This window comes from Arachis stenosperma, chromosome 1, assembly GCF_014773155.1.
Source record: "Arachis stenosperma cultivar V10309 chromosome 1, arast.V10309.gnm1.PFL2, whole genome shotgun sequence".
In the NCBI taxonomy this organism is placed as follows: domain Eukaryota; kingdom Viridiplantae; phylum Streptophyta; class Magnoliopsida; order Fabales; family Fabaceae; genus Arachis; species Arachis stenosperma.
Window position 1 is genome coordinate 101791905 of NC_080377.1, and position 21597 is coordinate 101813501.

Genomic DNA, 21597 nt, shown 5'->3' on the forward strand with positions numbered 1-21597 from the left:
GAAGCTTCCTTAGTACTGCCAGGTGCATTTTGCATTCCAGACAGACTTTGAGAAATCAAATTGACTTGTTGAGTCAATATCTTGTTCTGAGCCAATATGGCATTCAGAGTGTCAATCTCAAGAACTCCTTTCTTCTGATTAGTCCCATTATTCACAGGATTCCTTTCAGAAGTGTACATGAATTGGTTATTTGCAACCATTTCAATCAGCTCTTAAGCCTCTGCAGGCGTCTTCTTCAGATGAAGAGATCCTCCAGCAGAGCTATCCAAAGACATCTTGGATAGTTCAGAGAGACCATCATAGAAAATACCTATGATGCTCCATTCAGAAAGCATGTCTGAGGGACACTTCCTGATTAATTGTTTGTATCTTTCCCAAGCTTCATAGAGGGATTCTCCATCCTTCTGTCTGAAGGTTTGGACTTCTACTCTAAGCTTACTCCATCTTTGTGGTGGAAAGAACTTTGCCAAGAAGGCATTGACTAGCTTTTCCCAAGAGTCCAGGCTTTCTTTAGGTTGAGAGTCCAACCATATTCTAGCTCTGTCTCTTACAGCAAAAGGGAATAGCATCAGTCTATAGACCTCAGGGTCTACCCCATTAGTCTTGACTGTGTCACAGATTTGCAAGAATTCAGCTAAGAACTGATGAGGATCTTCCATTGGAAGTCCATGGAACTTGCAATTCTGTTGCATTAGAGAAACTAATTGAGGCTTAAGCTCAAAGTTGTTTGCTCCAATGGCAGGGATAGAGATGCTTCTCCCATAGAAGTCGGGAGTAGGTGCAGTTAAGTCACCCAGCACCTTCCTTGCATTGTTGGCATTGTTGTTGTTTTCGGCTGCCATGTCTTCTTCTTCTTTGAAGAATTCGGTCAGGTCCTCTAAAGAGAGTTGTGCTTTGGCTTCTCTTAGCTTTCTCTTCAGGGTTCTTTCGGGTTCAGGGTCAGCTTCAACAAGAATGCCTTTGTCTCTGCTCCTGCTCATATGAAAGAGAAGAGAAAAAGAAAATGTGGAATCCTCTATGTCACAGTATAGAGATTCCTTGAGGTGTCAGAGGAAAAGAGAAATAGAAAGAAGAAGGAGAAGAAGAATTCGAACTTTAATTAGATAAGGTTCGAATTGTGCATTGAGAAGGAGTGGTGCTCCATAAATAGAAGGATGTGAGAGGGAGGGAAGTAATCTTTTCGAAAATTAATTAGAAAATTTTGAAAACATTTTTGAAAAACACTTAATTGATTTTCGAAAATAAAAGTAAGAATGAAATCAAGTGATTTTTGAAAAAGATTTGAAATTAGAAGTCAAAAGGATTTGATTGAAAACTTAATTTGAAAAAGATGTGATTAAAAAGATGTGATTGAGAAGATATGATTTGAAAACAATTTGAAAAGATATGATTTGAAAACAAATTGTAAAGATATGATTTAAAAATTAATGACTTGCCTAACAAGAAAAGATATGATTCAAACATAAAACCTTCCTTAACAGAAAAGGCAAAAAATGTTCAATCAAATCATTAATTGTTAGTAAGTATCTTTGAAAAAAAGAAAGAAATTGATTTTGAAAACATTTGATTGAAAGGATATGATTTGAAAAAGATTTGATTTTGAAAAACTTTGAAAACTTTGAAAAAAAAATGATTTGAAAACAAAATTCTCCCCCTAGCACCATCCTGGCGTTAAACGCCCAGAATGGTATCCATTCTGGCGTTTAACGCCCAAAATGCACCCTTTTTGGGCGTTAAACGCCCAACCAGGTACCCTGGCTGGCGTTTAAACGCCAGTCTGTCTTCTTCACTGGGCATTTTTGAATGCTCAGCTTTTTCTGTATAATTCCTCTGCAGTATGTTCTGGATCTTCAATTCTTGGTATCATTGACTTGAAAAGACACAAATTAAAAATATTTTTGGATTTTTAATAATCAAAATGCAATAAGAATCAAATAACAACGCATGCAAGACACCAAACTTAGCAGTTTGTATACTATTGACACTAACAATGTGAGAATGCATATGAGACACACAAAATACGTCAAGTCAATAGAATTTAGAGATTAGAACACAAAAATCATCAAGAATTACTTGAAGATCCATAAGACACATGAATGAATGCATGCAATTGACACCAAACTTAAGATGAGACACTAGACTTAAGCAAGAAACATCAAATATTTTTGGTTTTTATGATTTTGTAATTTTTTTTGTATTTTTCGAAAATTAAGTGGAAAAAAAAACATCAAAATTCTTAATGAGAATTCCAGGAATCAGTGCAATGCTAGTCTAAGACTCCAGTCCAGGAATTAGACATGGCTTCACAGCCAGCCAAGCTTTCAAAGAAAGCTTCGGTCCAAAACACTAGACATGATCAAAGGTCAGCCAAGCCTTAGCGGATCACTGCTCCAAAAGCAAAATTGATGAAAATCAACAAGCTCTTGTGGTGATAAGTTGAAACCTCGGTCCAATCAGATTAGACATGGCTTCTCAGCCAGCCAGATTTCAACAAATCATCATGAAACTCTAGAATTCATCTTCAAGAATTTCGAAAAAGATAAATACCTAATCTAAGCAACAAGATGAACCGTCAGTTGTCCAAACTAGAACAATCCCAGGCATTGTTACCAAAAGCTTGCTCAAAACTTGAACAATCCCCGGCAACGGCGCCAAAAACTTGGTGCGCGAAATTGTGAACAATACTTTTCACAACTCTCATAATCCCCGGTCATGAACTCCAAGAACTTGGTAGTTCAATTCCATGGCATTACACAACTTCGCACAACTAACCAGCAAGTGCACTGGGTCGTCCAAGTAATACCTTACGTGAGTAAGGGTCGATCCCACGGAGATTGTTAGCATTGAAGCAAGCTATGGTCATCTTGTAAATCTTAGTCAGGCAAACTCAATTGTATATGATGATGAACGAAAATAACATAGAAAATAAAGATAGTGATACTTATGTATATCATTGGTGTAGGAGCTTCAGACAAGCGTATGAAGATGCCTTCCCTTCCGTCTCTCTGCTTTCCTACTGCCTTCATCCAATCCTTCTTACTCCTTTCCATGGCAAGCTCGTGTAGGGTTTCACCGTTGTCAGTGGCTACCTCCCATCCTCGCAGTGAAAGCTAATGCTCACGCACTCTGTCACAGTATGGCCAATCACCGGTTCGGTTCCCGCTCCTACTGGAATAGAATCCCTCTTTTGTGTCTGTCACTAACGCCCAGCAGGTTAGAGTTTGAAGCACGTCACAGTCATTCAATCATTGAATCCTACTCAGAATACCACAGACAAGGTTAGACCTTCCGGATTCTCTTGAATGCCGCCATCAGTTCTTGCCTATACCACGAAGATTCCGATTAAAGAATCCAAGAGATATTCACTAAGCCTCAGATGCGTGTAGAACAAAAGTGGTTGTCAGTCACCTTGTTCATGGGTGAGAATGGTGATGGGCGTCAATCATCACCTTCATCAAGTTGAAGAACCAGTGATATCTTGGACAAAGAACAAGCGGAATTGAATAGAAGAACAATAGTAATTGCATTAATACTCGAGGTACAGCAGAGCTCCACACCTTAATCTATGGTGTGTAGAAACTCCACCGTTGAAAATACATAAGCATAAGGTCTAGGCATGGCCGAATGGCCAGCCTCCCAATGATCTAAGATAGCATATATCGAAGATAGCTACCAAAAGTCCTCTAATACAATAGTAAAAGGTCCTACTTATAGAAAACTAGTAGCTTAAGGTGTACATAGATAAGTAAATGACATAAAAATCCACTTCCGGGCCCACTTGGTGTGTGCTTGGGCTGAGCAATGAAGCAATTTCGTGTAGAGACTCTTCTTGGAGTTAAACGCCAGCTTTTATGCCAGTTTGGGCGTTTAACTCCCATTTGGGTGCCAGTTCCAGCGTTTAACGCTGGGATTTCTTGAGGTGACTTTGAACGCCGGTTTGGGCCATCAAATTTTGGGCAAAGTATGGACTATCATATATTGCTGGAAAGCCCAGGATGTCTACTTTCCAACGCCGTTGAGAGCGCGCCAATTGGGCTTCTGTAGCTCCAGAAAATCCACTTCGAGTGCAGGGAGGTCAGAATCCAACAGCATCTGCAGTCCTTTTGAGTCTCTGGATCAGATTTTTGCTCAGATCCCTCAATTTCAGCCAGAAAATACCTGAAATCACAGAAAAACACACAAACTCATAGTAAAGTCCAGAAAAGTGAATTTTAATTAAAAACTAATAAAAATATAATAAAAACTAACTAAAAGATACTAAAAACATACTAAAAACAATGCCAAAAAGTGTACAAATTATCCGCTCATCAATGAGATGCATAGGAAACAAAGAGAACAAGCAGATCTTCTCGATGAACTTAGAACATTCTCGGAAGGAGTCTACATGAGTGAGACTGGATACCATGTGAATACCCAAGCCAGGCTTGGATATCTCGGACAATTGCCTAATTTGCATCCAGGAATCACAAAATATGAGGATGTAAAGGATGAATTAGCACGAGTAGAGCATGAAAGGGTTGAACAAAGTCATGAATCGGTAAGAAAGGCACTAGAGGATTGGAAATTGGCTAGAGCAAATCGGATGAGAGAAAGAACAAGTGGACAAAGCGAATCTAAAAATGGCAAGAGAGTAGAAGAGAATGAGCAGGCCGGCAAGTGAAAGGTGGTGAAGTTCCTTATTAGTTTACCTTCCTTTTCAAAGCTTTAAATAAGGAAAATCATGTATGAAATAGAACATGCTTCCATGGTAGCTTAGGATTTTCAATTATGCATTTAAGTTTCATTGCTTAAGTCTATGTTATTGAGCCTAATGTCTTAAATATTCACTTGCACCTTTCTTACTTGTATGCTTGTTTCTTTAAGTTAATCAAAAAGAAAATGTTATGGAAAGAACAAGAATGGAGTCATTTTGTGAAGTGCATTCTAAGTGTTTGTGGTAGGATGATTAGTAAGCTAAGTTAGTTCACTAAGAAAGGAAAGAAAGCAACTATCCATCCTAAGTCATAAGTTTGAGACACATTCCTTGAGGCTAGCTAAATAATAAGATCCCAACAAGAAAAGAAAGAGTAATACAAGTGAAAATAAGAAAGGGAACACAAAAAGGAACAATGCTAGGCACCAAGGGTTTTGAAACTGAGGCATGTGTCTGTGGTGTTTATGCACAAGGGATATACTTGGATGAATAAGCTCTTAGGGGTGCCTTATCACTTGGTAACTTGGATTAACTAATCTGGGATTATCAGCTGAAAGTTCACTATCAAGAGTAACACTTGTTACAGAGCACTTAGTAACCCAAAGAGGTGCGGACACCAAGGTCTCAAGAAAGAAAGAATAACAAACCATGTGCATGTGGTGTGTATGTATGAGGGAAAGAGACTTGAAGGAGTAAGTCCTTAGGGGTGTCTTAACACCTAGCACCTTAAAACCAACTGGTTTGGGAGTGTTGGCTGAAAGCTTATCATAAAAAGTTGTCCTCTTACAAAGCACCTAGCAAAAAGAAAAATAAACTTTGAAAAAAAAAGAAGGATCAATAAGAATGAAGCCTCAAGGGATGCAATTAAGAGAGTGACTAGGGATTTGATAAAGGCTTGAAACCTAAAAGGAAAGAACCTATGTTGCTATGCATGAAACTCCATGAACCATGAATGATATTTCCATCTTATATTCTTGTTCTTTTATTTCATTTTTCTTATGCTTCAGTACTTGCTTAGGGACAACCAAGCTTTAAGTTTGGTGTTGTGATGCCAGGGCATCTAGGCCAGTTTCACTGACCTTTTCTTTACTGTTTTAGGGTAGTTTCATGAATTTTCCTAGTAAACAAGGCAAGTTTTGGGTGAAAATACACTTACACCTTCAGTCAAGCAACTAATGTGAATTTTGCATGATTTCATGAGATTTTTGCTAGAATTACATGATATTTTAATGATGCATAATCTCATGATTTTAGCTAGAGCTTTGATGCACTCTAATTGCTTGATTTCAGGACAAATGAAGCATGGAAGAATCACGTTAGCATTCACGTTAATGAGAAAAGTGATCACCAATAACGCTTGCGAAGCCATTCATAGCCTACGTTAAGAGCCACGTTAACTAAGTTAACGTGGTACTTAACGTAGAAGGAAAAGAGGACTCCACGTTAATGAGAAACGTGAACTCCAATAACGTTTCTCCTCAACGTTAGTGGTAAAAGTGAACACCACTAACGTTGGGAAACTAGGCAATGCCCCTCGTTAAGAGTCACGTTAACTAAGTTAACGTGAACTCTAACGTGGACAAGGATCAACAATGCCAACGTTAGTGACACTCACTGTTGTCACTAACGTTGGATCATTTTCATTGCCTATGTTAACTCTCACGTTAAGATTGTTAACGTGAAAGTTAACGTGGAGTGGGGTTCAAAGAACCAACGTTAGTGACACTCACTTTTGTCACTAACGTTGGAAGATGGCTTCATTACTACGTTAAGAGCCACGTTAACTTAGTTAACGTGGGTTCTAACGTAGGGGATTAAGGCAATTAGAGCGTTAGTGACAAAGGTGAGTGTCACTAACGCTCTCGAAGGTGATAGATGCCCACGTTAAGAGCTACGTTAGCTAAGCTAACGTGAGACCTAAAGTAGGGGGCAAAGGGCAAGCAACGTTAATGGGAAAAGTGATTTCCATTAACGTTTGCGAAAAGGGGCATAAGCCAACGTTAATGGAAAAAGTGAGTCCCATTAACGTTGGCCAAGAGTTGAGAAGGAACGTTAGAAGTCACGTTAAGACTTCTAACTTTGAGAATAACGTGGGCATATAAGGGTAGAACGTTAGTGGAAAAGGTGAATGCCACTAACGTTCTCGCACCCAGAAATGTATTCCACGATTAATCTCACTAAATGCCCAAGCCTAATTCATATTTCTCTGCAAGCTTGGCCCACTAAAGATGAGAATTATTTCAACTCAAGGTCCAAAGCCCACATCCAAGACTTGAAGAACTCACTAGAAGATCTTGAAGAGTAGTATATATAGGAGTAGTTTTGAACTAGCTAAAAACTTTTGCACCTTGGAGAACTACTCTCTGCATATTTACTTCTTTGTACTTCTATCATGGATTCTTCTTTTCTGCCATTTTTGATTCCTAGAGCTATGAACAACTAAACCCCTTTCATTGGGTTAGGGAGCTCTATTGTAATTTGATGGATCAATATTAGTTTTCATTCTTCTTCTTCTATCTTTTCTCTTGATTTTACTAGAAAGCTTTCAATCTTAATTCAATTGGTTAGCTATCTTGGAAAAGAAACTCTCCATAATTGGATCTCTTCGGAACCTTGGAAGAGGAATGAAGAGATCATGCTAGAATTGCTTTCTCATGCTGGACCAATTTGGGTTGGAATGGATATGTGACTATAATCCTACCAATACTTGAATTGGGAAATGTATTGGTATAATCAGTGACCATACTTCATCTCTTCTCATGAGCAATTGACCAAGGAATTGGCTATTGATCAAGATTTGAGAGATTGGATTACCAAGGAATTGGGATTCAATCACTTAAGATTGCCAAGGAGATCAATGAATGCATTGATTGAGGAAGAGATGAGAATGAACTTGATCCGAAGAATTGCAACATCTCCTAAACCCAATGATCTCCCCATTTCTGATCTTATCCATTCTCTTTAATTTCTGCTATTTACTTTTTTGAGCATTACCCCAATTCCTCATTTAAGATTCTGTACTTTAATTTCTGTTAAGTTTCCATGCATCAGTTTGTCGACCAACAGATTGCCCATTATGGTGGGCTTTCTATGGATGATGTGTCCCTTCTTCAGCACCTAGATTTCATTACCAAAAATAGTGTGAAGATGGCACATATGGGTGCGACCATTTTCCAGACTGTTCAGGGTATTCTGATTCATGCTACTAAATCTTTCATAGAGGAGGCTAAATCGGAGTTTGATCGGATCAAGGGTCTGAAGGAGGAATTGGAGGTGAAGTTGGCGAAGGTAGAAAAGGAACTAGAGGGTGAGAATGCTAGCTCTATTGCCTTGGCGGCTTCTTTGAAGTTGGCTGAGGACATGGCATTGAAGCACAAGGATAGCTATGTCTCGGCTTATAGGGAGTTGGTGCGTCTCCGAGATGACTTGGAAACTGCTCGGGTTGATTATGCCGAGCTTCAGGGTCATCTTGTGGGTAGCGTGACTGCCGCCTATGAGAACCTGATAGAGCAGTTCCGGATTGTTGTCCCTGGTGCCGATTTGACTTTCGTTAGTCTTGATAACGTAGTAAAGGATGGCAAGATTGTTCCGGATGATCTCGATGATGATATTGAACCTCCTCCTGTGCCTCCTGCTAAAGCCTCTGCCCCGCCGGTTCCTTCAGCCCCCTCGACCATAGTTGAGCCAGATCCTGACTATCAGATCTTGAATCGAGGCGATGGGACAGTGGATGCGGTGCCTCTCCAGACTCGTCCTCCTTCACCTCATGTTGATGCTGCTACTGGGAAGCCTTTGGACTCTCTTTGATTATCCTTAATAGATTTGTGTATAGCCCGGCCTGTGGGTTTTGAACTCTTTTTTGTAAATGGTGTTTTGTTGACTGTTGATAGTTGCTACTCTTAGCAACTTTATTTTGAAAAACAAAATAGTTTCTCTTGCTCTTGGGGTTGGCTTCAAGCGGCCTCTTGAGTCTTTGTTTTATGGTAACTGCCTTGTTTTTCACAATATGATTGCTTGCAGCTTTCTTTAGCATTTATCTGGAATCTTTCAGAGTTGTTTTTTATTCATCCTCTTTTGATTGCTTTTGGCGAAGTCGAGGTCTTATCGGGTCGAGCAATCTCCCCTCTGTTGGCTGATTTTCTCAGTTGATCTTTTCTTGAGTTATTTCTAGCAACCCCTTGGGATTACTTTTTATAACTTTTTGTAGCTTTAGTCCGACTTTTTCACATCGGTCCCTGTTCCGTTACTAGGTAATCGTTTTTTCTTAGATCTTGTTCAGATCTTTTTTGTAACTTTATCTTTTCCGGGCCGACTTCGTCATGTCGGGCTTTGTCGAGTTACTTGATAATCCTCTTTCTCGGACCTTGTTCAAGTCTCTTTCAGGGATTTATCTTTTGTAACTTTAATCTATCCGGGCCGACTACGTCATGTCGGGCCATGTCGAGTTACTTGATAATCCTCTTTCTTGGACCTTGTTTAGGTCTCCTTCAAGGATTTATCTTTTGTAACTTTTTGTAGGAGTCCGACTTCGTCCTGTTGGGCTCTTCGAAGTTATAGTAATCCTCTTTTATAGGGTTGGCCAGACCTCTATCCAGGGCTTTACTTATAACTTGGGTTTTTGTGGCTGGTCCGACTTTTGTGCCGTCCAGCCTTTAAGTTATTTTATAGCAATCCATTTTATTAGGACCTCGTCAGGTCCTTTCTATGGATCACTTTCTATAACTTCTTGCATTATTCTGTCTTCATCTTTGCCGATTTCGTAGAATTTGGGTTTTTAGCCCTCGTTTTTATCGTGATCGCATAGTGAATTCGGTTTTCACTTTCTGTCGATCTGTAGCTTTACAATCGGGTGATGAATGTTTTTAGAAAAATACGACTTGAGCGTTTGTAGAGAATCTGAGCAAATTTTATTAAAGGAAAATACAAATATACATGAGGAGTTAATTTCCTAAGTCGGGTGATTTGTAGGTCTTGGCAGGGCGCCTCATTAAAAAACCTTTTCAGGAAAAAGAGTGTGCCCTGTCCAAAATATTTTGTCATCCCTAGATATAGTACCTTCTTAGGTTGCAGGCGTGCCATGATCTAGGAAGCTCCCGCCCGTCGAGTTCGGAAAGCTTGTAGTAGCCCTTTCCCAGTACTTCTATGACTCGGAAGGGTCCCTTCTAGTTTGCTGCCAGTTTTCCTTCTCCAGGTCGAGTTGCTCCTATATCATTTCGGATTAGGATGAGGTCGTCTTCATTGAAGGCCCGCTGTATTACTTTTTGGTTGTATCTGGAGGCCATTCGTCGTTTCAACGCTTCTTCCCTTATCCGAGCTCTTTCTCGAATTTTCGGAAGTAAGTCGAGCTCTTCCCTTTGGAGTTGGGAATTGGCTTTTTCGCTGAAATGGATTACCTTGGGTGATCCTTCTTCCTCTTCTACTGGGATCATTGCCTCCATCCCGTAAGCTAATAGGAAAGGTGACTCCTTTGTCGTGGAATGTGGAGTCGTTTGATATGCCCATAGGACTTGTGGGAGTTCTTCGGCCCAGGCTCCCTTTGCATCCTGTAGCCTCCATTTTAACCCTGCTAATATAACTTTGTTAGCAGCTTCAGCTTGTCCATTAGCTTGGGGGTGCTCAACAGAAGTGAATTGTTGTTTTATATTCAAGTCGGCCGCTAGTTTTCTAAAGCCTGTGTCTGTGAACTGGGTACCATTGTCTGTAGTGATGGAGTGTGAAACTCCGAACCTTGTGACGATGTTTCTATATAGGAATTTCTGACTTCTTTGAGCTGTGGCATTAGCTAGGGACTCTGCCTCGATCCATTTTGTGAAGTAGTCTATTCCTACTATGAGGAATTTGACTTGCCCTGATCCTTGAGGAAAAGGTCCGAGGAGATCGAGGCCCCATTTTGCAAATGGCCAGGGTGAGGTTACGCTGATGAGTTCCTCTGGCGGAGCGGCGTGAAAGTTGGCATGCTTCTGACATGGCGAACATGTCCTTACAAATTCTGTGGCTTCTTTTTGTAGCTTCGGCCAATAGAATCCTGCCCGAAGTACTTTTTTGGCGAGTGCTTGCACTCCGAGGTGATTGCCACAAATGCCACTGTGCACTTCTTCTATGATATCTTTAGCATTGGAAGTTGGCACACATTTCAGCAATGGTGTTGAAATCCTTCTTTTGTATAAAGTGTTATTTATGATGGTATAGTATTGTTGGTGCGCGAAATTGTGAACAATACTTTTCACAACTCTCATAATCCCCGGTAAGGAACCCCAAAAACTTGGTGTTCAATACCATGGCATAAACACAACTTCGCACAACTAACCAGCAAGTGAACTGGGTCATCCAAGTAATAAACCTTACGCGAGTAAGGGTCGATCCCACGGAGATTGTTGGTATGAAGCAAGCTATGGTCATCTTGTAAATCTTAGTCAGGCAAACTCAAATGGATATGGTGATATACGAATAAAACATAAAGATAAAGATAGAGATACTTATGTAATTCATTGGTGGGAATTTCAGATAAGCGCATGAAGATGCTGTGTCCCTTCCATCTCTCTGCTTTCCTACTGTCTTCATCCAATCCTTCTTACTCCTTTCCATGGCAAGCTTATGCACGGGTTTCACCGTTGTCAGTGGCTACCTCCCATCCTCTCAGTGGAAATGTTCAACGCACCCTTGATGCCAAGGCATCTTAGGCTAGTTTCACTAGCATTTTTCTATTAGTTTTAGTTGTTTTATGCATTTTCTTGAGCTTAAAGTAACCAAGAATGGTTAAATGAATAACAAAGCAATGAACCATCCAAACAGTATGATTTTGATGCAAATTCCATGAGTTTTTAGTTATATTACTTGAATGCTATGAATGGAAGATTTCTCATGAAATTTTGCAAGACTTTGAAGCAGTTGTTTGGATGATTTCAGGGAAGAAGAGGCTAGGCAAGGAAGCAACAAAATCAATAAAGGAAGCTTGAATATCACATGTGGAGTTTAAGCTCCAGTTTAAGCTCCAGTTTAAGCTTAAACTGGAGGTTAAACGCCAAAATCATGAAAGCTGAGGAAAAGCTGAAAGTGGCGTTTAACCTCCAGTTTAACCTTAAACTGGAAGTTAAACGCCAGAAATGAGAAATGCACCAGGGAGCCATTTCCACGTTTAAGCTCTAGTTTAACCTTAAACTGGAGCTTAAACGTGTTCGACCAAAATCCACACTCCAGGGTTGTTTTTTTTCATTTCCACGTTTAAGCTCCAGTTTAAGCTTAAACTGGAGCTTAAACGTGTTCGACAATTCCATCCTCCAGGGTGCTTTCTTCATTTCCACGTTTAAGCTTCAGTTTAACCTTAAACTGAAGCTTAAACGTGTTCGACAATTCCACACTCCAGGGTTGCCTTCTTCCATTTCCACGTTTAAGCTTCAGTTTAACCTTAAACTGAAGCTTAAACGTGTTCGACTACTTTACCCTCTATGGTTGCTTTCTTTCATTTCCACGTTTAAGCTTCAGTTTAACCTTAAACTGAAGCTTAAACGTGCTTGAATTATACCACCTCCAGGAGTGTCCAACGTTTAAGTTGCAGTTTAAGCTTAAACTGCAACTTAAACGCCACTATTTGAAAAGGTTTCTGGGCCAAAGATATTGCAGTTTAAGTTAGCATTTAAGCACAAACATTAACTTAAACGTACTCTGGTATGAAACCTAATTGAATATCATGGTTTATGGGATTGGGCCTGAAGAATTGATGAGTCTGGAATTTCAATTTGTTGAGTCATGTGTCATTACTTGATTATCATTAAGTTGGCTCAATGAATGTTACAGAATTAGATCAGCAGCCTCATCAGGATTATGGATCATAAACCCAAAGCAAAAGGAAATCAAGGAAAGGCCTCAAAGCCCAAGAAACACAACAGAAGCTCAATTTAGAAAGTGTATAAATAGGATAGAATTTAAGTTAGTAAGGAACAGACGGAAAACTTTTGATCATTTTTCTAGTTTTCATACTTTTTGTAATTGAATTCAGAGCTATGACTCACTAAACCCCTTTCATTGGGTTAGGGAGCTCTATTGTAATTCAATGAATCAATAATAGTTTTTATCTTCTTCTTCAATCTTTTCTCTTGAATTTTTGTTAGAAAGCTTCTCGATCTAATTCCATTGGTTAGTTGTCTTGGGAAAGAAACTATCCATAATTGGAATCCTTCGGAACCTTGGGAAAGGAATGGAGGATTCATGCTAGAGAAGCTTTCTCACAGTGAATTGGATTGGGGTTTGGATGGATATTGTGACATGTAATCCTACCAAATTGTGGTTCATGAAACTGTGTGGTATAATCAGTGATCGAGCATCATCTCTTCTTATGAACATTTAAACCAAGGGATTGGGAATTTGTTTGTCTTTAGAGAGAATTGGTGAGCCAAGGGATTGGGATCCAATCATATAAGATTGCCAAGCAAAATTCAATGAACGCATTGGTTGAGGAAGAGATAAACATGTTTTGATTCGGAGATCTCAATATCTCCTAAAACCCAATGAATTCCCCATTTCTGATTACCACTTTCTCTTTACATTCTGCAATTAAATTCATGCAATCACCCCGATCCCTTTTTAATTTAAACAATTTAGCTTCTCGCTCTTTAATTCATGCAATTTTACATTCCGAAATTCTCATCTAAATCTTGATTCCGCTCAACTAGAACACACTTCTAATCCCAATTGCTCACTCAACCAATCCTTGTGGGATTCGACCTCACTCTATTGTGAGTTTTTACTTCACGATAACCGGTGCACTTGCCGGAAGGAATTTTTGCCGATCGTGCAATTTCCTAAAATCGTAGTTATCAACCCTGTCACGGCACGGCTATCCATCTGTCGGTTCTCGATCAGGCCGAAATAGAATCCAGTGATTCTTTTGCGTCTGTCACTAACGCCCCGCCTTCAGGAGTTTGAAGCACGTCACAGTCATTCAATCATTCAATCCTACTCAGAATACCACAGACAAGGTTAGACCTTCCGGATTCTCTTGAATGCCGCCATCAGTTCTAGCCTATACCACGAAGACTCTGATCTCACGGAATTGAATAGAAGAACAATAGTAATTGCATTAATACTCGAGGTACAGCAGAGCTCCACACCTTAATCTATGGTGTGTAGAAACTCCACCGTTGAAAATACATAAGAACAAGGTCTAGGCATGGCCGAATGGCCAGCCTCTCAATGATCTAAGATAGCCTAAGAACAAAGATAGCTACCCCCCGGTCTCTCAATACAATAGTAAAAGGTCCTACTTATAGAGAACTAGTAGCCTAAGGTTTACAGAGATGAGTAAATGACATAAAAATCCACTTCCGGGCCCACTTGGTGTGTGCTTGGGCTGAGCAATGAAGCATTTTCGTGTAGAGACTCTTCTTGGAGTTAAACACCAGCTTTTGTGCCAGTTTGGGCGTTTAACTCCCATTTTGGTGCCAGTTCCGGCGTTTAACGCTGGAATTTCTGAAGGTGACTTTGAACGCCGGTTTGGGCCATCAAATCTTGGGCAAAGTATAGACTATCATATATTGCTGGAAAGCCCAGGATGTCTACTTTCCAACGCCGTTGAGAGCGCGCCAATTAGGCTTTTGTAGCTCCAGAAAATCCACTTCGAGTGCAGGGAGGTCAGAATCCAACAGCATCTGCAGTCCTTTTCAGTCTCTGAATCAGATTTTTGCTCAGGTCCCTCAATTTCAGCCAGAAAATACCTGAAATCACAGAAAAACACACAAACTCATAGTAAAGTCCAGAAAAGTGAATTTTAACTAAAAACTAATAGAAATATACTAAAAACTAAACCAAATATACTAAAAACATACTAAAAACAATGCCAAAAAGCGTACAAATTATCCGCTCATCACAACACCAAACTTAAATTGTTGCTTGTCCTCAAGCAACTGAAAATCAAATAAGATAAAAAGAAGAGAATATGTAATGAATTCCAAAAACATCTATGAAGATCAGTATTAATTAGATGAGCGGGGCTTTTAGCTTTTTGCCTCTGAACAGTTTTGGCATCTCACTCTATCCTTTGAAACTCAGAATGATTGGCTTCTTTAGGAACTCAGAATCCAGATAGTGTTATTGATTCTCCTAGCTAAGTATAATGATTCTTGAACACAGCTACTTATTGAGCCTTGGCTGTGGCCCAAAGCACTCTGTCTTCCAGTATTACCACCGGATACATACATGCCACAGACACATAATTGGGTGAACCTTTTCAGATTGTGACTCAGCTTTGCTAAAGTCCCCAATTAGAGGTGTCCAGGGTTCTTAAGCACACTCTTTTTGCCTTAGATCACAACTTTATTTCTTTCTTTTTCTTTTCTTTTTCTTTCTCTCTTTTTTTTTTCTTTTTTTCGTCTTTCTCTTTCTCTTTTTTTTTTTTTTGTATTCACTGCTTTTTCTTGCTTCAAGAATCATTTTTATGATTTTTCAGATCCTCAGTAACATGTCTCCTTTTTCATCATTCTTTCAAGAGCCAACATTCATGAATCACAAATTCAAAAGACATATGCACTGTTTAAGCATGCATTCAGAAAACAAAAGTGTTGCCACCACGTCAAAATAATTAAACTGTTATAAAATTCAAAATTCATGCAATTCTTTTTCCTTTTCAATTAAGAACATTTTTTTATTCAAGAAAGGTGATGGATTCATAGGACATTCATAACTTTAAGGAATAGACACTTAAGACACTAATGATCATAAGACACAAACATGGATAAACATGAGCATGAAAATTCGAAAAACAAGAAAATAAAGAACAAGGAGATTAAAGAACGGGTCCACCTTAGTGATGGCGGCTTGTTCTTCCTCTTGAAGATCTTATGGAGTGCTTGAGCTCCTCAATGTCTCTTCCTTGTCTTTGTTTCTCCTCTCTCATGATTCTTTGATCTTCTCTAATTTCATGGAGGAGGATGGAATATTCTTGGTGCTCCACCCTTAGTTGTCCCATGTTGGAACTCAATTCTCCTAGGGAGGTGTTAATTTGCTCCCAATAGTCTTGTGGAGGAAAGTGCATCCCTTGAGGCATCTCAGGGATCTCATGATGAGAGGGGTCTCTTGTTTGCTCCATCCCTTTCTTAGTGATGGGCTTATCCTCATCAATGGGGGTGTCTCCTTCTATGTCAACTCTAACTGAATAACAGAGGTGACAAATGAGGTGAGGAAAGGCTAACCTTGCCAAGGTGGAAGACTTGTCCGCCACCTTATAGAGTTCTTGGGCTATAACCTCATGAACTTCTACTTCTTCTCCAATCATGATGCTATGAATCATGATGGCCCGGTCTAGAGTAACTTCAGACCAGTTGCTAGTGGGAATGATTGAGCGTTGGATAAACTCCAACCATCCTCTAGCCACGGGCTTGAGGTCATGCCTTCTTAGTTGAACCGGCTTCCCTCTTGAATCTCTCTTCCATTGGGCGCCCTCTTCACAAATGTCAGTGAGGACTTGGTCCAACCTTTGATCAAAGTTGACCCTTCTAGTGTAAGGATGTTCATCTCCTTGCATCATAGGCAAGTTGAATGCCAACCTTACATTTTCCGGACTAAAATCCAAGTATTTTCCCTGAACCATAGTAAGCCAATTCTTTGGATCCGGGTGCACACTTTGATCATGGTTCTTGGTGATCCATGCATTGGCATAGAACTCTTGAACCATTAAGATTCCGACTTGTTGAATGGGGTTGGTAAGAACTTCCCAACCTCTTCTTCGGATCTCATGTCGGATCTCCGGATATTCACTCTTTTTGAGTGAAAAAGGGACCTCGGGGATCACCTTCTTCAAGGCCACAACTTCATAGAAGTGGTCTTGATGCACCCTTGAGATGAATCTCTCCATCTCCCATGACTCGGAGGTGGAAGCTTTTGCCTTCCCTTTCCTCTTTCTAGAGGTTTCTCCGGCCTTGGATGCCGTAAATGGTTATGGAAAAATAAAAAGCACTGCTTTTACCACACCAAACTTAAAAGGTTTGCTCGTCCTCGAGCAAAAGAAGAAAGAAGAGAGTAGAAGAAGAAGAAATGAGAAAGAAGGGAATGGCTTAGTGTTCGGCCAAAAAGGGGAAGAAGTGGTGTTGAGGTTGTGGGAAAATGAAGGAGTGAAGATGGGTATATATAGGAGTGGGGGAAGGGTTATGGTTCGGCTATGGGAGGGTGAGTTTGGGAGGGAAAGTGGTTTGAATATGAAGGTGAGGTAGGTGGGGTTTTATGAAGAATGGATGTGAGTGGTGAAGAGAAAGATGGGATTTGATAGGTGAAGGGTTTTTGAGGAAGAAGTGTTGAGGTGATTGGTGAATGGGTGAAGAAGAGAGAGAGTGGTGGGGTTGGTGGGGATCCTGTGGGGTCCACAGATCCTGAGGTGTCAAGGAAAAGTCATCCCTGCACCAAATGGCATGCAAAAATGCGTTTTGAGCCAATTTTGGCGTTAAACGCCGGGTTGGTGCCCATTTCTGGCGTTTAACGCCAAGTTCTTGCCCTTTTCTGGCATTTAACGCCAGTCTGGTGCCCCTTTCTGGCGTTAAACACCCAGAATGGTGCCAGACTGGGCGTTAAACGCCCATCTGCTAGCCTTACTGGCATTTAAACGCCAGTAGGTTCTTCCTCCAGGGTGTGCTGTTTTTCTTCCTGTTTTTCATTCTGTTTTTACTTTTTCAATTGATTTTGTGACTTCTCATGATCATCAACCTACAGAAAACATAAAATAACAAAGAAAAATAGATAAAATATGACATTGGGTTGCCTCCCAACAAGCGCTTCTTTAATGTCAGTAGCTTGACAGAGGGCTCTCATGGAGCCTCACAAATGCTCAGAGCAATGTTGGAACCTCCCAACACCAAACTTTAGAGCTTGAGTGTAGGGGTTCAGCACCAAACTTAGAAGTTGGTTGTGGCCTCCCAACACCAAACTTAGAGTTTGACTGTGGGGGCTCTGTTTGACTCTGATTTGAGAGAAGCTCTTTATGCTTCCTCTCCATGGTGACAGAGGGATATCCTTGAGCCTTAAACACAAAGGATTCTTCATTCACTTGAATGATCAGTTCACCTCCATCAACATCAATCACAGCCTTTGCTGTGGCTAGGAAGGGTCTGCCAAGGATGATAGATTCATCCATGCACTTCCCAGTCTCTAGGACTATGAAATCAGCAGGGATGTAATGGTCTTCAATTTTTACCAGAACATCCTCTACAAGTCCATAAGCTTGTTTTCTTGAATTGTCTGCCATCTCTAGTGAGATTCTTGCAGCTTGTACCTCAAAGATCCCTAGCTTCTCCATTACAGAGAGAGGCATGAGGTTTACACTTGACCCTAAGTCACACAGAGCCTTCTTGAAGGTCAATGTGCCTATGGTACAAGGTATGGAGAACTTCCCAGGGTCCTGCCTCTTTTGAGGTAATTTCTTCCTAGACAAGTCATCCAATTCTTTGGTGAGCAAAGGAGGTTCGTTCTCCCAAGTCTCATTTCCAAATAACTTGTCATTTAGCTTCATGATTGCTCCAAGGTATTTAGCAACTTGCTCTTCAGTGACATACTCATCCTCTTCAGAGGAGGAATACTCATCAGAGCTCATGAAAGGCAGAAGTAAGTCCAATAGAATCTCTATGGTCTCATTTTGAGCCTCAGATTCCCATGGTTCCTCATTAGGGAACTCATTGGAGGCTAGTGCACGCCCATTGAGGTCTTCCTCAGTGGCGTTCACTTCCTCTCCTTCCTCTCCAAATTCGGCCATGTTGATGGCCTTGCACTCTCCTTTTGGATTTTCTTCTGTATTGCTTGGAAGAGTACTAGGAGGGAGTTTAGTAATTTTCTTGCTCAGCTGTCCCACTTGTGCCTCCAAATTCCTAATGGAGGACCTTGTTTCAGTCATGAAACTTTGAGTGGTTTTGATTAGATCAGAGACCATGGTTGCTAAGTCAGAGTGGTTCTGCTTAGAATTCTCTGTCTGTTACTGAGAAGATGATGGAAAAGGCTTGCCATTGCTAAACCTGTTTCTTCCACCATTATTGTTATTGAAACCTTGTTGAGGTCTCTGTTGATCCTTCCATGAGAGATTTGGCTGATTTCTCCATGAAGAATTATAGGTGTTTCCATAGGGTTCTCCCATGTAATTCACCTCTTCCATTGAAGGGTTCTCAGGATCATAAGCTTCTTCTTCAGATGAAGCATCCTTAGTACTGCTTGGTGCATTTTGCATTCCAGACAGACTTTGAGAAATCAAATTGACTTGTTGAGTCAATATCTTGTTCTGAGCCAGAATGGCATTCAGAGTATCAATCTCAAGAACTCCTTTCTTCTGATTAGTCCCATTGTTCACAGGATTCCTTTCAGAAGTGTACATGAATTGGTTATTTGCAACCATTTCAATTAGTTCTTGAGCTTCTGTAGGCGTCTTCTTTAGATGAAGAGATCCTCCAGTAGAGCTATCCAAAGACATCTTGGATAGTTCAGAGAGACCATCATAGAAAATACCTATGATGCTCCATTCAGAAAGCATGTCAGAAGGACATTTTCTGATCAATTGTTTGTATCTTTCCCAAGCTTCATAGAGGGATTCTCCATCCTTCTGTCTGAAGGTTTGGACTTCCACTCTAAGCTTACTCAATTTTTGAGGTGGAAAGAACTTTGCCAAGAAGGCATTGACTAGCTTTTCCCATGAGTCCAGGCTTTCTTTAGGTTGTGAGTCCAACCATGTCCTAGCTCTGTCTCTTACAGCAAAAGGGAATAGCATAAGTCTGTAGACCTCAGGGTTAACCCCATTAGTCTTGACAGTGTCACAGATTTGCAAGAATTCAGCTAAGAACTGATGAGGATCTTCCAATGGAAGTCCATGGAACTTGCAATTCTGTTGCATTAGAGAAACTAATTGAGGCTTAAGCTCAAAGTTGTTTGCTCCCATAGAAGTCGGGAGTAGGTGCAGTAAAGTCACCCAGCACCTTCCTTGTATTGTTTGCAATGTTGTTGTTTTCGGCTGCCATGTCTTCTTCTTTGAAGATTTCTGTTAGGTCCTCTACAGAGAGTTGTGCCTTAGCTTCTCTTAGCTTTCGCTTCAAGGTCCTTTCAGGTTCAGGGTCAGCTTCAACAAGAATGCTTTTGTCTTTGTTCCTGCTCATATGAAAGAGAAGAGAACAAGAAAATGTGGAATCCTCTATGTCACAGTATAGAGATTCCTTGAGGTGTCAGAGAAGAAGAAAAATAGAAGGAAGAAGGAGAAGAATTCGAACTTAGTCAGACAGAGTTCGAATTGTGCATTGAGGAGGAGTGGTACTCCATAAATAGAAGGATGTGAGAAGAGGGGAAGAGCTTTTTCGAAAATTAAGTTAAAAGGATTTTTTAAAAAAATTTTGAAAAACTTTAATTGATTTTCGAAAATCAAGAGTGGGAAAGAAATCAAGTAATTTTTGAAAAAGACTTTGAAATTAGAAATCAAAAAGATATGATTGAAAACTGTTTTGAAAAAGATGTGATTAAAAAGATATGATTGAGAAGATATGATTTGAAAACAATTTTAAAAAGATTTGATTTTAAAAAATTAATAACTTGGCTATCAAGAAAATATATGATTCAAACATTAAACCTTTCTCAACAGAAAAGGCAACATACTTGAAATGTTGAATCAAATCATTAATTGATAGCAAGTATCTTTGAAAAAGGAAAGAAATTGATTTTGAAAACATTTGATTGAAAAGATATGATTTGAAAAAGATTTGATTTTGAAAAACTTTGAAAACTTGAAAAAAATTGATTTGGAAACAAAATCCTCCCCCTTGTGCCATCCTGGCGTTAAACGCCCAGAATGGTGCACATTCTGGCGTTTAACGCCCAATGCACTACCTTTTTGGGCGTTAAACGCCCAGCCAGGCACCCTGGCTGGCGTTTAAACGCCAGTCTGTCCTTCTTCACTGGGCGTTTTGAACGCCCAGCTTTTTTTGTGTAATTCCTCTGCTGCATGTTCTGAATCTTCAGTTCCCTGTACTATTGACTTGAAAATAGAACCAAGATCAAATAAACAATGCATGCAAGACACCAAACTTAAAATTAGACACTAGACTCAAACAAGAAACATAAAATATTTTTGGTTTTTATGATTTTGAAATTTTTTTGGATTTTTCGAAAATTATATGGAAATAGAAAATAAAGGTTTCAGAATTCTTAATTTGGATTCCAGGAATCATTGCAATGCTAGTCTAAGACTCCGGTCTAGGAATTAGACATGGCTTCACAGCCAGCCAAGCTGTCAAAGAAAGCTTCGGTCCAAAACACTAGACATGGCCAATAGCCAGCCAAGCCTTAGCAGATCATTGCTCCAATAGCAAGATTGATAGAGATCAACAAGCTCTTGTGATGATTAGTTGAAACCTCGGTCTAATAAGATTAGACATGGCTTCACAGCCAACCAGACTTCAACAGATCATCATGAAACTCTAGAACTCATTCTTAAGAATTCTAAAAAATACTTAATCTAAGCAACAAGATGAACCGTCAGTTGTCCATACACGAAACAATCCCCGGCAACGGCGCCAAAAACTTGGTGCGCGAAATTGTGAACAATACTTTTCACAACTCTCATAATCCCCGGTAAGGAACCCCAAAAACTTGGTGTTCAATACCATGGCATAAACACAACTTCGCAAAACTAACCAGCAAGTGCACTGGGTCGTCCAAGTAATAAACCTTACGCGAGTAAGGGTCGATCCCACGGAGATTGTTGGTATGAAGCGAGCTATGGTCATCTTGTAAATCTTAGTCAGGCAAACTCAAATGGATATGGTGATATACGAATAAAACATAAAGATAAAGATAGAGATACTTATGTAATTCATTGGTGGGAATTTCAGATAAGCGCATGAAGATGCTGTGTCCCTTCCGTCTCTCTGCTTTCCTACTGTCTTCATCCAATCCTTCTT

The 21597-nt window shown here is 40.0% G+C and overlaps 2 non-coding genes across 2 annotated transcripts; both read left to right on the top strand.

Moving 5' to 3' along the window:
* The first annotated feature begins 329 nt into the window (after positions 1-329).
* Positions 330-437, top strand: LOC130954231 (small nucleolar RNA R71). The gene has a single exon (XR_009076230.1). It is a non-coding gene; the product is annotated as a small nucleolar RNA R71 (small nucleolar RNA).
* Positions 438-19181: 18744 nt separating this feature from the next.
* On the top strand, positions 19182-19289 carry LOC130956182 (small nucleolar RNA R71). Its single transcript, XR_009077028.1, has one exon. It is a non-coding gene; the product is annotated as a small nucleolar RNA R71 (small nucleolar RNA).
* The last annotated feature ends 2308 nt before the right edge of the window (positions 19290-21597 follow it).